The 16641-nt window shown below is 37.3% G+C and overlaps 1 protein-coding gene across 3 annotated transcripts in view; it reads left to right on the top strand.

The window, feature by feature from the left end:
- The first annotated feature begins 1938 nt into the window (after nt 1-1938).
- The window catches only part of kansl1b (KAT8 regulatory NSL complex subunit 1b), an 89969-nt gene continuing 75266 nt past the window's right edge, over nt 1939-16641 (top strand). For 2 of the 3 annotated variants that reach the window (XM_052138664.1, XM_052138662.1), the window contains exon 1: nt 3817-4304. The gene's annotated coding sequence lies outside the window, so the exon portion shown is untranslated. Of the gene's footprint in view, nt 2055-3816; nt 4305-16641 lie in introns of those variants that run through there. The other variant, XM_052138663.1, reaches the window with a different exon arrangement.

A 16641-nucleotide genomic window follows, 5' to 3' on the forward strand; every position in this document is an offset into this window, starting at 1 on the left:
ATGTGATCATTACGCCATTGATCAACACTTGGTTTTGACTGCGAGGCTACAACAGTCTCTTCAAAAGGACACAAGTTCATAAGTAACCCTTGCCAAAACATTTACCATGGTAATCAAAACACAATGTTTACTACAATCTTCACTAATACAGATTTATAACCAATTTGTTTGTGACCTTCAAATGGTTTGAGGATTTCAGTATCTTTGAAGGCTAATTTAAGTCAATAGGTATATTTAAAAAAAATGAATGCAGTAAGTTTATTTTGGCGGAAAATAGTTACCGTGAAACATTTTTCTAAAGGGAAGGGACTTGTTATAGCTATAAAACATTGAAGGGGGGGTTGAAGTGGTCTATAACAGTGCTGTCAGAATTAGTCAAATATTAGCCTGGCCTTTTAAATGCATTGGTCAATGGCGTTTTTGTTCTAGTTTACAATGTTCTGAATGTGCTCGAATGTTAGAAGACGCGTTTTATACCAAATAAAGCGTTATTTTTTGCCTTATATTTGGGATGATATGTTTACAATCGTTTGTTAGAATGACAACACCAGACAAAGACAGTGGATATTAAGCAATTGCAAAATGACTCTTTTGTTCAAATATGACAGTGTGCTAGGTACGTGTATATCTATTCAAACAAACAGACAATAACTTCAAAGACTCTTTTGCAAAGTTACAGATTTTTACTTTCATTCGTAAGACCATCTCTCTCAACGTATAAATAAGCCAATCAGCGGCCGTCTTTTCACATATTGACCAATCATAGGTTGAAATGGGGCGGTACTTCCGGCTCATGTCTAGTCGATCTTTGCAGGTAAGTGAACGTGAATTCTGTACTCTGTCATGTAAATGTACTTATTTATGTAATTTCAGTATGAGAAAAATACACTTTTCATCGTAAAATGTTAAATTAGACGCAGATAAATGCAATTTTCCATTTTGCCTCTCCCTTAGTGAGCGTTAGGCATTATGGCAAAGTAATATAATCTCGGAGGTTGCAGTCAACAGGCCAAAATTGTTTGGGTGCAAAACATACCTCAGTCCTGCACCTTAAACCTCAAAATAAACTTAAAACAACTCTAAAATTGTCATTTTGCCTGTTGTTACTGTTTAAAATGTCAGATCTAATTTTATCCGTTCAGTTCGTCTTAAAGATGCGAATGGTGATGAAAGAAAGGCTGTAACAGAGCAGAGACTCCCAGCTGATGATGTTAGCATGCTAAATCTTCAGTAAACAGGTCGCCTATGAGTACATTTAAATAATTTCGGACTGTAAAAACTAAAATTATCTAATATATATCAATAATGATATTCTTATTTATGATCATTTATTTTTATTTATTTTTCTACAAATTTAGCTTATATTGTAATGGAACTGGTTGAGAATGTGGTTGCATTTTAAAACCTAATGTGCTGCTTATCTAGAAAGCATGTCGAACGGGCGTATGATGCCAACAAATGCTGTCTAGGTAGGCAGCACACTAACTTTTGTAACGCAGCCTGTAACTCCATAAATCTGTTCCGAGGAACGCAGTTGCTAAATCATTTTTAGCAACTAATAATTTTCTTTTCAAACGTTGTTTCATTCATTTTTTTATTTTACAGGTTTAGCAAGTTTTAATGTCACATTAAGCTGTAATTATAATTCTACTGCTTGTCTCCACAAGGTGATACAGTGCCGAGTTAAAGTCATGATACATTTATTATTTAAATTGCGTTACCAAGTCTTAGTGACTGTCATGTTTTATTTGTATTTTTATTCGAATTATTTAAATATACAAATATTTTAATTGTATTTAATCTTAATCACTTTCAAATTTGTGTAATTCAGACACTAGTTAATTTTAGAAAATTACATTTGAAGTCTTTAAAAAATTGGTGAGGTATACATGTGATTTAAAAACTATAAATGCTAACAAATTATACTTTTCTTTTTGTCAGGCTACAGATTGAACCAGTGCCTTTCCTGTTTAGGAGTAAGTAAGTTTACATTTGGAATAAAAATGGCAGTACCAGTTAACCAACGGTTGGGACTGAGACCAAGAAATTATAAGGTGAGAGACAGAGTTGTGTTTTTGTATCTCTTTTATTGAATAAAAGCAAGTGTAATGTAATTTGACTAATTAGGAAGGTAGAGGGAAATTGTCCCTGGCGTAATTGTCATTTGTTTGGATAAAAAATGGTCTGCTGAATAATTAATACCACCAAATAGGTATTGCTGTAGCCTGGTGATCTCCAAACGGGGGGGTGGAAATACAAAAATGGCGTTGGTAACTTCAAACTCCAAAAGGGGGTGACACTTCCACAAACGGCTAGGGAAAGGGTTAGGTGTACAGGTTAGGTCCTCTGTATATCTTTGCTGGCATTTTGGAGCTCCCACCTTTTTTTGGAGCACGGCCTGCAGCTATTTATAAGGTCAGAGATCTCCAAATGGAGGTGGAATCTTCGAAAGAGGGTGGGGTTACTCCAAAAGTGGGTTGCGCCAACTCAAAAGGGGTAAGGCAAAAGGTTAGGGGCTCCCTATATCTTGGGTGATTTGGCGCACACTCCCTTTTTTGGCGAGTATAGGTCTCTGTAGAACAATAATGGGTGTTTTCAAATCTGGGCGTTTTAAAAACGGGATGGGCATTTCTAAACTATCCAATGAAAGTAGGGAATCTCACCTCATCAGTGGGTGTTTCCAAACAGGATGGGCATTTCTAAACTATCCAATGAAAGTAGGGAATCTCAATGGTTTGAAAATGCCCACTGATTGGGAAAAGCCTATTTTTGTTCTGCAGAGAGGAAAGTCTCCTTTTTGGAGCTATGCGCATTGCTCCAAAAAGGAGCGGGAGCTCCAAACTGCCAATAAAGATATAGGGAGCCCCTTACCTAACCGAAAAAGTGTAAGACCATTTTTATCACGCCCCCTTTTGAAGTTGGCGTGACCCGCTTCTGGAGTAACCCCACCCTCTTTAGAAGATTATGCCCCCATTTGGAGGTCTCTGGCCTGCCTCTAACTACTTGGGGAGTGGTGTGAAAGTTGTTCTCATTTTGAGCAGTAGATGGTGCTGTTATTTTATTAATGAGTGCTTCTGGCAACATAATTTCTAACCTCTCTGTTATCAAAGCCTATTTATGCACACTCAGCATGGAAGTGTATTCCATCCCACTCATCACAGTACAGTTTAGAAAAAAAAAAAAATATATATATATATATATATGATTATATAGAATTATGTCTTTACCAGATTGTCTTTCTGCCTGCAACTACAAATCTAGTATTACAATTTTATTCACTTTCAGGGTTCTTGAATTAAGGTTAACAGTGCATTTTTATGCTGACACATATAACTGGAAAGCTAAGCTTGTCACACAAACAGTTCCATCTTATGATGTGTAAATTCAGTTGTGTACAACTTGTCACTTTCTTGTGCTCTTCCTGTCCCTTTGGCACTTAAGAGCAGTTCGCAGGTTCTAAGAAGTGCTGTACTGTCAACCTCGTCAACATCCTTCTACTGGTACAACAACTATTTTAGAACTTCTTTCTTGAAAATTGCCACACTTGGCACCATAGTCACTACCAATAATTCTTCACTATATTTTTCTAGTATGACATTCTTGTAAGGGATTTATTTTCTACAAATCTTTTCCCCTTATATGCAGAGGACTGTTTTGGCAATTTAGTGTCACCTCTATCTGTGGCGCCCCCTGTTGTACTCCTGCGTCACGGCAGGAAACGGTGCGCCTCTAGCGGTCAGTCTGAGTAGCGCGTCTCTCTCCCGCCACTGCGCCGCTCGGCTTTTTTTCTGTTTTTCAGACTCGCAAGCCGAGGGAGAGGAGCGAGCCGCCATTTTCTTAGCTCGTTGCTTCCCCCTCGAACGACAACATACAAAAATAACGGACGAACCCGGGGTTTTCTCCGTCGAAATTGAGCACGAAAGGTCTTTCGGAGCCGTAGAAGAGAGATTTTGTTCAAAGAACGACCGAAAAGGAATACATTTCAGTCGGCTTTTGTGGCTTTTTTCGGGGGAGATTGAAAAACAGCCGACTGGACTCCTGTAGCTCCACTGCCCCCGTTTCTTTCGCCCATTTCGTGATTCCTAAACACAGCCCGGAGGAGTGGGAGGAGGAGAAGACGGAAGAGGAGCGGGGTTATCGAACACCGGAGCGCGCGAGAGGCCGGGGATTTTTCCACCTGAACGTGCAACAGCGGAATCTGCATCTGGATAATTGCTTTTGCCTTTTTAAATATTATTACTATAATTCTTAGGCGCTGGGATTTATTACATAATTTCCCCCCGGAATCGGATCCTCATCACGTGGTAGGTTCCTCCTTTTCTCTTTGTTAGTTTAAAACTCGGTAGTGTGTGGCAACTTCAGACATTTTTAATGCAATTATACACTAAATCGACGTACGGTGAAATGTTGCACGCATAGGGCGTTTTAATCTAAATGCGACTGAATTAGGACGGGAAAAGACGGCTATCCGTTCTCCGTAGTTATTTTTTCAAGGTTTGTTCTGGTTAAACCCTTCATACAGAAGTAGTCGGCGTTGAAAGTCAGACCATCGAGGTTGCAAAATCAGCCGACTAACGCACACATACGTGTCAATATGTTTGAGCGCTTTTACGAAAGCGCATAGCTGCTGATTACATATCAACACTTTGTAATCAGACACGTTTGCTAGTTCACTCAGGGGGATTTGCATTATTTGCTTTCAGTCTTGAGTAGGTTAAACCCACGCAGTGTGTGTGTGAATATGGGTTGGGTGCGCAGTATATTCAGGCTTTGCGTCTGTCTGCTGCATCTAGATCAGTTGACTTTCGATTTTACTGCATCGCTTTTTTGGTTGGTGTTTGGATGGATGTTATTCCGACATGTTCACAGCCATGTAAGCCTTAACATCACACGGATTTCCAGGAATATATAGATTAATTCGAATTCAACGAAAGCGTGCTGGCCCTTTAAGACGCAAAACATTTGTTATCACCTGTGAGGGTTTTTTAACGTATTCACCCCGCCTCCTTTTAAGTAGTGTGTATGTATAATATATATGATTGGTTTCCGGTGTCGGTGTGTGTTGATGTCATGTATGTGCCAAAATGATGCAATTGGGCGGTAAACAGATAGAATACAACTTTTGCTTTGAGCCTGGACACGGGTTGTTTTCCGTAACTAGCTGTATTACATAATGTTTGTTTGGATTTTTTCCCCATATGCCCCCCCGGTCGAGTTATGCCCTCAAAACAGAACGTCGACAGAGAAAAGATTCAAATCGTTCTTTTAGAATCTGTTCGAACTAAATGACGAATGGTCGTGTCTCGAAACGTCCCAAAAGCCACTAAACCGCTGTTTAGATTTTTGAGACTCAGCCAACGATTCTTTATGACCCTAAGCTCGTCCTAACCCTCATTTTCCGTATAATCTGTTGGCTGTTTATATTTAGCGCAGTATTTTGTCTCGCTGTGGACAGTAGAGGGCTTTATGTTTAATAGAACATTAACCTGCTCAACCTGTGGTTAGTGAAATGTGCTGTACTTTTCCATTATATAATGCGTTACGTTGGATATTTTTGCAGCACACACACTTGATCTCACATACAACAGGTTCCGCATTTGTACGTGATGTTTATGGTTTAAAAATGGCTACAAAGTTTGGATCTGGGCTGCTTGAATCTTTAGAATAATGACTTGATTGTATTGTCATTTATATTTGAACTTCGAACCTTGATATTATGATCAGTTCAGCCCCTAATAAATGTATGAGGCGTTCAAATACGTTACACGTTGTCTATCCTAAATAAAAAGGCACCTTGACTTTAATTTATTGGATGGGGTCCTACTAGTCTGAAACCTTGTTTTTCTCATATTGGTCTAAGTGCCCCTATCACATGGTTGAAACAAAGGCTTTTCCTGGATCCAAACCTCCCTCCCCCTTTATGCATAGATGATGTATTGATCCCTGATGGAAAATGCAGTGTCTCTCTCTTTTGAAGTGCTGTTTGTTTAGCTCTTGTGCTCTGTATTACCAGACCGTTTTGGATGTTTTTTTTGTTAAATAGCATTTTGATTGTTACAGCATTGACATCACATCACATGGATGTAAACATGTGGGTCATTTTAAGAATATCATGGGTTCAGTATGTGATTATGAGCTATTGTTTCCTTTTTCATTCTATCCAGATTAATTATTTTGTCCTACCGGTACATACTCTCCTCACAGGAAGAGCTGTTACGTTAAGTCATCAATTCCATTGATTAAGTGTCTTAATTTTTTCAATGCGGTGCAGTCGTTTGGAAATATCATCAGCATTTTGTTATTTTTTTCCTTAAGGATTATTCATTTTGCTGATTTGTTTTTTGTATTTCTTACAGATGAGCAGATCAGAAAATGTGTTTTGGATGGATAACTGTGACCTTAAAGGGATAGTTCACCCAAAAATGAAAATTCTCTCCTTTGCTCACCCTCATGCCATCCCAAATGTGTGTGAATTTCTTTCTTCTGCTGAACAGAAAGGAAGATTTTTTAGAAGAATATCTCATCTATTTAGGTCCATAGTATGCAAGTAAATGGTGATCATGCCTTTTAAAGCTCCATAAAGGTGATTCAGTAAGCATAAGCAATCACTGTACATCTTGTCATTGCTGTCTCTAGGCACAATCATGGTTTCAAGTTCAGTTACACTTCCTAGTGCTGACTCTTGCGCAGCGTGTTATCGGAAGTGTGGCTTGATCGATGGCATGATGGTGAGTTAATAAGAGAATTTTCATTTTTGTGTGAACTAGCCCTTTAAATCCATTTAGACACTGCAAAATACTGGTGCTTGTCTTTTTTGTTTTGTCATGAGAGCATGTAGATCCTATAATTCATAACCATAGACTTAGATTCTATACGTTTTGTGTGGGCCACACACTGCATGAAAGCTGCATGGCATTTTTTTTTGGCTCGGACGAAGTTGAACGCTGTCAGATTGAATGAGGAGAGTGTTGAAACTGAGTTATTGCTTTGTGGCATTTAAATTAAGACTTTCTGTAAAGCTGTTATGATCCGTTGGAGTATTGATAACACTTAAAACTGATGATGTGTACTCCTTGTCAGTATGAAGTATAAATCAAGGTCACCAAAAGTACCTGTTTTGTTTTTGTCTTCATAAATTTGGATTCACAAACCTCAAGGCTGGATTTTATTTCAAAATTGGCCTTATCTTCTGATGTGTATTTCTTGAAGTATAATTTTTTTATGTGTTCAATGCCAGGCCTGGAGCCATTCATTGGGCCATTTGGCTGGGAATAAAGCAAGCAAGCAGTCAGATTGTGAGAGAGTACCACCTGTTTGATATGTTCGGGAAACTAACATAACACGGTGGCCTCCCTTCAAAAGAAAGTGTCTGCTATTTAAACCCAGTTATCATGGATTCCCAGTTACAAAGGCAAATGTGCCTGTTTTCCAAACATTGTCATATTTTGTGGGCAGGCTTGTTTTTTTTAGTCTTTCTCTTTTTTTTTTTAAGAAATACTTTGTGATTTCAGTCTTAAAGGGCTTCTGTAAGTAAATTCACCCAGCTGTGAATACTTCAGCCATATGGAAGAAATCAAAGCTTTCCAGATTCCACGACAATGTTTCTCTGAAGTCGAAAATTAGTTTGTTGTCAATTGCTGTCTTCTAAAGAGAATGGGGTAGCAGAGTAATCGCACCTGGACCAGTGACGCGCACTGTTGTGTTTATCAAACCAGGTGTGACACTGTGTTATTGAGAGGACAGTGGGCAAGTTTCAGCCAGACCAAGAGTTTAAAGTTCGTTTACCTCCGCATGGCCTAATAGTACACATAAAACGTCTCTCTCTTATACACGCCTACATTTACATAATCCAAAACACTCTCATTCACATACTTCCTTGTTATCAGGCCAGTATGAGCACTTTGATCTTGAAATATTACAGGGCTCGACATTAACGACAATTGGATTTTTGAAGGAGCAAGTGAAAAATAATCTTTCTTGCTTACCGGACAAGCACACTGATCAAAACGTCAATAACAAATCTATATTTTTGATAGCCTAGACCTGTGTCACTTATTAGAAAGTTCATGTTATTATTCTGCTGTTGAAAGTAATCAAGAGCATGTCATTTTTATTATTCGCTAGTGATCTAGTAACTGCTGCGCCCTGTTTGATTGACAGCGGTGTGTGTGTGCTGAACATGGACGTGTGTTCCGAAAATGCTCACGATAATGCGCACCTGAACAGTCAAATACATTTCAAAATTCCGCCAAAAAGGCCCGTCTTTTTGAGGTATTCATGTAAACACAGAGAGTGTTGTCTAAAGTGAACGTAAACTGCGGAGAAAAAAGCAAATTTTTTACATTTTGTCGGACTTTGAAGTAGGGGTGCACCGATGTATCGGCCAAACATCGGTATCGGACGATTTTCATCTTGTTGACTGACATCGGCCTATCGGCAAATACAATGTCCTTCACCGATGGCAGTGACCGATGTTTATCTGTTTATATGTCTTGGTTATTTGCGGATGACTTGGACCACTGTTGCCTACCCAGCTGCAGTTTCGGAGAAGATCCAACAGGTGGTGCTACAATTTAACCCAAAGCCACTGGCTGGACACTGACGTAAGAGGGCAACGGATGCCGTGCGCACGTGTGGTTTTTCAAATAAGTGCAAGAACATGTTGGTGGTGATTTTACTGTCTGGTCTGTGATTTAGTCTAGTTTAATATGATTTAGCTGTATAGCAGGTGAATATCAGGCTAAAAAGGCTTTTTATTTGTTATTTGAAAGAAGGTTTCATAAATTTGTGTGATTGAATTTGTGCTCAAAGATAGTGTGATGCATTTTTTATAATGAAGATTTCTTTGTTTCACTGGAACAAAAGGGGGATTAAATAACAGCATAAACAAACTGTATCACATCGGCCAAATTGTTATTTTAAACATCGGTATCGGCCCAGAATCACACAATCGGTGCATCCCTACTTTGAAGTATAAATGTAAGCTAATAGACCTGCTACTGTAAAAATCAAACCACTATAACAAGAAAATTAGAAACGCTCGCTGTTCTTGACTGAATATGTTTAGTAGACTTAAAACGTATTAATGTTTTATAATCAAACAGTGGAGAGACCAGTAGTAGTTTTGTTGCATTTCATTCTTAACATTTAATTGAATATTTGATACTGCTGTTAAACACAGAATTTTCTTAATTTGTGTTTTTTGTTCTATCTTTTTTGTTTTTTTAATGTTTTTATATTCATTGCTGCTTTTTATTACTGACTGTTTGCTAGTCTTGAATAATTCCTAGAGCCCGACCGATACCAATTTTAGAGGGGGAAAATTCACGATTATATGTTGGCCGATATATTAAATTTGAGCCGGAATAAAAACTGACCTTTTCTGTGTGGATTGTTCCCTGATTTTGCACTGAAATTTACTATTCAAAGATACTCCAAAGGCTGCTTTCTTAAATATTTTTTATCAAAGATTGTTTTATATTATTATTATATGTTGTCAACAAATTCTAGATATTAACATAGAAAATAAATAAAAAAAATACAATAAATGGCTAAATAAAGATGTTTAGTATCAGTCAATTGATGACTTTTAATACTGCCAGTCAACTGGGGGAGGTCGTAAAACAAGAAGCACGGCTTCTTGGCATTTACACCTGCCGAGTCAAGAGATAAACAGCAGCAGCGGTGTAACACTGTATTCTGCTATACAAGTTAAGGGGAAACTTTCAACGGTGGAAAAATTTTGGAAGACTTTTAAATTTTACATTTTGTAAATGCAACTACTGGAATTGTTCTGTTTAAGAGAGGGTACAAAACCATGAATCCTGAACAAAACATTTTGTTGAATACATGTTTACACATTAGCTTCCGCTTAGCTGACAAGGTATGAAAGTAGCTAGTTAGCTATAAGCTAGTTGTCACTAAGTGTAAAGATGGACGTTTATTTGCTTTCCAGCACTGCATAAACAATGGAGTCGAAGCACGCTCTGCTGGACAAACTACGTTATGACTCTAATCACTGAATCGCCCCAAGCATTGTTTTACCATATCTGGGCTGCTTGCCCAGATATATACCAATATATCTGTGAAATATATACCAATATATCTGTGAAATATATACCAATATATCTGTGAAATATATACCAATATATCTGTGAAAGGCTAATATGGGCTGATAAATCGTCAGGCACTAATAATTACTAAAGAAGTTGAACTCGTTCTTACATAATTAACATTAGTGTTATTATTTGTTATGGTATTAAAGCTGGTATTGGACATTTTTAAATTTCACTACAGTCTACTGAAAGTTTAGTATTGTGACAATGTGTAAAGACTGTATTGTACTTGGTTGATCTTGCTGCAATAGAAGTGTGAGCATCCCTGCTGTAAACGGTGGCAATGGAGGCTTTACTTTTTTGACTACCATACGTAACATAAAAAATTACCATATGACGATAGCCTCTTCCCCTACCCAGTGAAATTTTACTTTTCTGTCGCAGAGAATTTAGTTGATTTCATGGGTACACTTTGGTTGGGCATTGGTCATAATTTTAGAAAAATACACTACATAAAATTTGACATGTTACTTAAATGTCCTTTTTTCTCTTCGGACAAGTGAATGACCAGTTTACTTGTCTGGAGGACATGCACAAGACAATGCTTAATGTCAAACTCTATAAGCATCCATTTTTTTATTGGATCTTCTTAGAACCAGAAGGGGTTGTGCTTTAACTGAATGAGATGGATCGATTTGAACTATGTTGTGATGGAATATCCGTATAGTTATTGTTTAATAAGAAAGAGCAATAACTTATTTCAACCTTTGGCTTAATGCATTGTACATTTATAAATTTTAGCAGACTTTTTTTCACAGCAAAATGAGTAATACAACGCAAGCAATTTATCCTAAGGAGACCGTAATGGGCTTTACACTAGTTTCAGAAATTAAATTTTACATTAAAGGATTAGTTCACCCAAAAATGGTAATTCTCTCATGATTTACTCCCCTTTAATCCATCCCAGATGTGTATGTCTTTCCTTCATCAGAACCAAAATGTAAGTTTTTAGAAGCACATTTCAGCTCTGTTTGTCCATACAATGAAAGTGAATGGGTGCCGTGAGGCTGCTGGCTGTGTGATAGGCCAAAAGGCATATAATATATAGACAATTCAAATGTTTTTAACTTTAAATCATTGCTTCCCACCTCTGTATTGCTGCTTTAAATGACCTAACTTTTGTGTGACATTCGTTCCTCTCTTGTAGAAGCGCACATTTCCAAATTCTCGCATGAACGTGCCATTGTGCTTGCTTCGTGCGACAGCTCCATGATGGGTCGACTGGTAGCAGGAAGCGTTTTTTTTTTTTTATACATTTTACACAAACTTATCGATTTGCTTCAGAAGACATTCATTGACAGACTGGAGTCGTGTGGGTTACTTTTATGCTGCCTAAATATGCCTTTTGGACTGTCCAGCACAATCAAGGCAACCATTCACTTTCATTGTATGGACAAACAGAGCTGAAATGTGCTTTATAAAAAAATCTTCATTTCGCTTCTGCTGAAGAAGGAAAGACATGCACATCTTGGATGATAAAGTGAGCAACTCATTAGAATGATCATTTTTGGGTGAACTAATCCTTTGAGGCAGTATTTGCTCCCTGAATTTAAGGATAAAGAGCATTTTTTTACCTTCATGAGGGCATTTTCTTTGTATTCTAACCTAGAGCTGGGCAATATGATGCACTATATTGTGGCGGCGAATCGTTTGAGGGTAGATTTAATGTTAGCATCCTCTCAGCCTTGTCTGCAAACATACTGCTGTTCTCTATTGATGCAGCATCTGTTCAAGAAATTACTTTTTAATGATATGACAATGTGTACTGTATACATACCCTTTTAGTTTTTGGTGTTTTAAATCTGCATTGGTCTGTTCCATGCAGTGTTCCGCTGCATTCAACGTGCAATCTCGTGTCAAAACAACCAACACGAGGCATCAGTGATGGTTTTTAATTAGCCTATAGAGGGCGCTCATACTGTTTAACGGCAGCGCACCCTTCCCACCCGCTCCAGCACCGGACACAACGGGGGAAAATTATTGGTGTGGATCTTTGCCAATAAATGGTTATCGGTGCCGATAAATCAGTCAACCTCTACTTGACTACACTGCTCCTCTGAACTTCTTGATTATTTGATATATAACAATTAACAGGACCAACAAATATTCTTCCATAGCATTATATTATATAATCTCTATTAGGGCTGCACGATTTGGACAAAGTCATAATGCGATTTATTTAAAAAAATAGTGCGATTATGATGGTAATGTTTTTCACATGTTCAACTGCAAAAAGGCTACTGGGGTTTTCACATTTATTTGACCGGGGCTGTCAAGGTACAAAAATTACAAAACAAAAAACACAAAATAAGTGTAGGGCTCAGAATGACATGAGGTTGAGATAATGACAGAATTACAAGTGTGAAACAGTGCTTAACTCAAAGCTAAAAGTGTCCTTAACTTAAGAAAAAGACATTAACCAATGTTTTTCTATGAAAGCTCTTTAACTCTAGAAGTTTGACTAGGAAAGTACAAGCTAGTACAGAAATTACAAAGCGTTAAATGACTGCAGGTTTTCTTAATATGCTGGAACTCTGTGGCATGTTACATAAACATCATATATACACTTGGCAAAAGCCACAGCGGCGCTCCCTCAGCACACACCTGCATTATTTTCAGGATAAAACAATACACCTGTTACTGGTTAGCGGTGACGTGCTCAACTTTAGCAATAGTCTCTGATATATAAATGAGTGTCAAAATGCAAATTGTGGTTTGAAAGAGATCCAGACAGGGAACCATGTCTCTCCCTACAAAACTCCAGGACTCAATAAAAAGTTATTTTTGACCTTCACACATTTCAGGGAGTAAAAGGGAGAGAGGTTATCACAGTCCATAAAGCAGATCATTTGAATGCTTATCTGGTGTTTGTAGGGGTGTAAAGTTTCAAATTTCTCACTATTAAGTTTGTAATACAGTTTTACAGTTTGTAATACTATTTGGTAACCGAAACTTCAAGAGATTTCCCCTTACTACAAATCACTATGGTTTTACTACAGTAACCATAATTTAAACAAGTTGTTGTCAAATCATAGTAACCACAAAATGAACATGGTTACTGTCATGGTTACAATACTATAGTAAAATCAATGTTACTATATGGAAGCTACAGTATTACTGTTGTAAAACAATGGTTAATTGTGTCAAATATTTCTGCCAAGAAAACCATGGTGACCGCAGTAATTGTTAATTCTGCCATGGCTACCACAATATTACTATAGTAAACACTGGTTACTATATGGGTACTACAGTATTACTATATAGAATCAACCTTGGTTTTATGAAGACCATGATTTCTGCTAAGAAACCTTTTGATATGTTACTGCCAACTTCAAGAACAAACGCGATGGGCGACATGACGTTCGGCTACTTTGGATATTGATAGCGTAGTTGAAGTTGCATTATCACAGCAGAAGGGTTGCTATCATGTCACAATAAGTAAGCAAGAATTTTGCAATTACAGACAGTGAATCTGAGACTTTTATTTGTTCTGTTTGTGTGTCTTATATTTGAGAGGGTTGTCACTCAATGCAGATAAATAAGTAATACAAAATATACCAACGCACTATAGGCTATTGAAGGACTGGCTTTGGTAAGCTCGGACGTTACCGGTTCTGCTGTCGGTACTGAAGAAATTAAGAAAATAAATTTATTATTGCTATAAAGAAAGTTATTTTATCTCGCCAGCCATTTATGTATAAAATAATATGAAACCATTTGTCTGTGATGCAATTTAGCTAGAGAGAGAGAGAGAGAGAGAGAGAGAGAGAGGGAGATCTTGCTCATGCGGTGCCACAGTGAGCACAAAACGAGCCCTGCTTAATGAGTGAGGACAGAACTAAACATTCAAAAGTAGCCTGGTTTAGATCTTTGATATTAGTCTGATTTTATTTTATATTTCGCCTTCCAAAGATTATAAAAAGAATATTTATACATGAGCCGCATTCTGTCTAGCACAACTTCCTTCCCTTCACAGCGGTGCACTGACATTTCTCCCTAAAACTCAAACTTAACGTCAGAATCAGCATGATCGGTGATTGTTGTAAAATGCAGTCTAGCTACTGTTGCTAAATTGCGGGACGCGTTTAATAATAAAAAGAGCGCAAGAGATACCGTTCCAAAGGCGGCGCGCGCTCCGATACAGACCACAAAGAGACAAGCAAAGTATAGGCTGCTTTGGGTTTCATGTGCGCGTCTAAACGGTCAACTATACACAAAAATGTCAAAACGACTGGCTTGGAGATTCACTTAAACACAGTTTATGTCTTAAATGGACGTAGTTATTGAAATAGTTGGGAGAAAATATGGTGCATCAGGAGCCTATTAGACTCAGTCTTAAAGGGGAAGCATCCTAATAAACATGCTGACGATTGAGCCATTACTGCGAATCAAACAACAAAAGGCAAAGAGAAAATCACTTACAGCTCTTGAATGAATAACTTCTGCATTAATAAGCATTAATCTATCTATGAGAAACTATGCAGTGTTATTTTACAATTGATTACTTTATTAGATTTCTTTTTAGACCACACCTGAACAGTAATGTTAGTAGATCTTCCTGAATGAATATATATATATATATATATAATATATAAAACCGTTAAAGTACCGGATCGATAAGCAGTATCGGTAAGAGTAGTAATACCATTAAAACCTTAATGATACCCATCCCTAGTTATGCCTGTGCTTCTCTTGGATGCTCTGAATATTGGATTACGTGTCTGGATTGCCCCTTAATTAAAGCTGCATTTGGATCTCAACCTTCGTGTCTCAGAGCAGTTTGTAACACCTGCTTTGTTTATTTAATATATTTGTTATACATTATTTATACAATATGTTTTTACATTATACATTTTTAATTTTAAGTGTACAAGTGCAGATTGGTCAAGTGTTCAATAAATATATTTGTTGAGAAATGTTGTCTGAAGTAATTATTTGTTACATTTTATCTTTCAAATAAAAGGTTCAAATAAGAGGTTAAAAACAAGCAAATATCGGCCAAAATATATCGGCAGCATTAATCGGCCATCGGCCGACCCGGATTTCAAAAGATCGGCATCGTCATCGGCCTGAAAAAACCCATATCGGTCGACCTCTAGTCGTAATGCAACTCGAATATTTTATCCCACATCTTCAATGGAGTAAGTGCGACAGAACTTTGGCTATGAACACCTCAAAGGCTCGAGTTCTTGTTTCATGTCTGTCTGTGTGCAGTTTCGGGCTCAACTGCGGCTCTGTACGCTATATATCCTCGGGTGATGTCAGCTTAAATAGCTAATCAAATATCTACATATTAATGAGCTTCTCTCTTGCGGCTTGTTTTCTCTGCTTGTCATTTTGCCAACTAACGTGTGCAGTACTGTGATGTCATCAAATTATTTAACGTACTAAATGTTAATAGGACAGCTTCACTCTGTGGAACGTTAACCCACATGAAACACAGGCGGAGGGAGTGTGTCCATATACAAAGCCATACAGGTGCATTAGCTGAGGTTACAACTGCGCATGTCTATTTGGCACTTTATATACACAAGCTGTTTAACCTGTTGATAGGCATTTGTTCACACTCTGGAGTGACGTCACTGCTTACATTTTAATATATAATTTACCATCTATATATGTAATTAATGTTAACAAATTATACATCTTTTCAAAGGTCTACAGGTTCAACATTGATATCCGATCTCTGTTTCACGATAGCAATGCTCCAGAAACAGCAATTTGTTTATTTGTGCTAGGAGTACAAATGAAAACATGCAATATCAAAACGGGACTTCATAACTTTATTATTAATTTTATTATTCTGTATGCTTCCAGCGATTTACAGAGTAAAAAAGCTCACAGGAGCCTCATTTTTGTTAATCATCTTCAAATTTGAAACATAACTTCTTTAGACTTGTTGCTTTTGAGAACATTGTATTTCTGGGTTGTCTTGGCACTTTTATTATTATTTTTTTAATTATAAAAACATGTTCAGCACAAAATATTTCATATAGTTCTCTAATTTAAAAAATTAACAACATATATTAATTCTGAAACATGGGAAATAAAGCCCAAAGTGTCTTCTTTCAAAAGATACTACAACTGTGTCCAGTAAATACAACCATTTAAGTTCAGGTATGTCATTGTCATGGTTTGTGCTCAAAAAGGGGGCGCACATCAACAGGTTAAGCAATCAGTTATTTTCAGTTCCTCCTCACGCTCCATAGGTGCCATGTCAGATAGTTAATTCATCAACTTGACGCATCAGCATACAGAAAACGAACTATTTTAACATGTAGCAGGCGTAAAATGTCCTTAAATTGTTTTGCTGATTATTATTGACAAAATTGAGGTACAAAACAAAATAAGCTGTTCTTAAAATATCGGCGATGACATGAAAAAATCTCCACAGACATCGGAACCTGGCTTAAGTCACTTTTTTTTTTTTGCCTTAACTGGTGTTGACCTGATTGATATTAAAGAGCAACATGCAGGTTGAATTTATAACTGAATTAATACTTTATATTGTCTGCAGAGGTCTTTT

This window comes from Xyrauchen texanus, chromosome 12 (genome assembly GCF_025860055.1).
Source record: "Xyrauchen texanus isolate HMW12.3.18 chromosome 12, RBS_HiC_50CHRs, whole genome shotgun sequence".
NCBI classification, from domain to species: domain Eukaryota; kingdom Metazoa; phylum Chordata; class Actinopteri; order Cypriniformes; family Catostomidae; genus Xyrauchen; species Xyrauchen texanus.